At 26.1% G+C, this 1,589-nt stretch overlaps 1 protein-coding gene across 1 annotated transcript in view; it reads right to left on the bottom strand.

Moving 5' to 3' along the window:
• The window catches only part of LOC111677647 (bicaudal D-related protein homolog), a 17,502-nt gene that overhangs the window by 4,092 nt on the left and 11,821 nt on the right, over positions 1-1,589 (bottom strand).

Here is a 1,589-nt window from a genome sequence, read left to right on the forward strand (position 1 = left end):
GAACTAGAACAGAACTAGAACAGAACTAGAACAGAACTAGAACAGAACTAGAACAGAACTAGAACAGAACTAGAACATAACTAGAACAGAACTAAAACAGAACTAAAAAAGAACTAGAACAGAATTAGAACAGAACTATAACAGAACTAGAACAGAACTAGAACAGAACTAGAACAGAACTAGAACAGAACTAGAACAGAACTAGAACTAGAACAGATCTAGAACAGAACTGTAACAGAAGTAGAAGATATCTAGAACATAACTGGAACCAGAACAGAACTAGATCCATCTATCTATCTATCTATCTATCTATCTATCTATCTATCTATCTATCTATCTATCAATCTTTCTATCTGTGGCTTAAATCTTCTTAAATTTAATTCTTAATCTTTAAATAATTATAATTTTTGAAATTGTATTCTCATTAAACTCAACAGGAAGAGAATGTGAAAGATCTTTAGACATAAACTGCAACAATAGAAAAATTCATTAAATTTTTTAATAGCATTCCACATATTTTACATTCCTCTCTTTCTAACACTTTTTCTGATCTTGTTAACTTTAATAAACATTCTGTAACAATAGAATCGATAATTTAAGAAAATCTAAACAAGTTTAAAAGAACATATCAATAAATTTAATAACCTTTCTTACAAACTAATAAAATTGGTTTAATACTAACAATTTATTATTATCTTTTGTTTAGAAATGTCTGTCACGTCAAATTAATGACAAACAAAAGAGATTTTCATAACACTTCTTTAAAGATCCCCTATTAAATAAAAAAAGAAAAACATTCTTTGAAAATTGTTTTACAGTTAAAATGTAACAGCTGATTAACAATCGTTTTACTATAAAAAAACGTGATTTAATTTACATACTCAAACGATTACAATCTCTTTTAAAACTGACAATTAGTTTAACGGTATTAAACATTACATTTTCGAAAATTTATGTCAAATGAAAGGAAATATTCATTGTTGGAAAAAAACAAATGATTTTCTTTTTTATTAGTGTATTTGTAAACAATTAATAAATGAACAAGAAAACGTGTTTAAATATTTGTTTTATTTCTTTTATATATTTTGTTAATATTAATGGTGACGTTATGCAGTCAGACACTTGAGTCATTATTAATTTATTAAATACAAATTTTTTGTAATAATATTTATTATTTAAAAATTTAAACAAATAAATCAAATTTATATCTACATAAAAAAGAATTGTTTAATAAACTGTTATTTTGTTTCTCTTTTATTTCGTTTAGAAATTGGAACAAGAAAAACATGTTTTACGACAAAAACTGGCAATTGCTGAGGAGGAAAGTGAACAAAGGGTGCTGGAAATACAAGCAGATTACAATGAACTTAAAGAAAAATCACTGGCACAGGTAAGGAAGTGCTAAAAACATTAATTTTATTTTTTAGCAAAGAAACAAACAAACTACATCAAACATTTCGTTTTTACGGAACTGCACTAGTTCTGAACTAGAACTGAACTATAACTGAACTAGAACTGAACTAGAACTGAACTAGAACTGAACTAGAACTGAACTAGAACTGAACTAGAACTGAACTAGAACTGAACTA

This window comes from Lucilia cuprina, chromosome 5, assembly GCF_022045245.1.
Source record: "Lucilia cuprina isolate Lc7/37 chromosome 5, ASM2204524v1, whole genome shotgun sequence".
Classification (NCBI taxonomy): domain Eukaryota; kingdom Metazoa; phylum Arthropoda; class Insecta; order Diptera; family Calliphoridae; genus Lucilia; species Lucilia cuprina.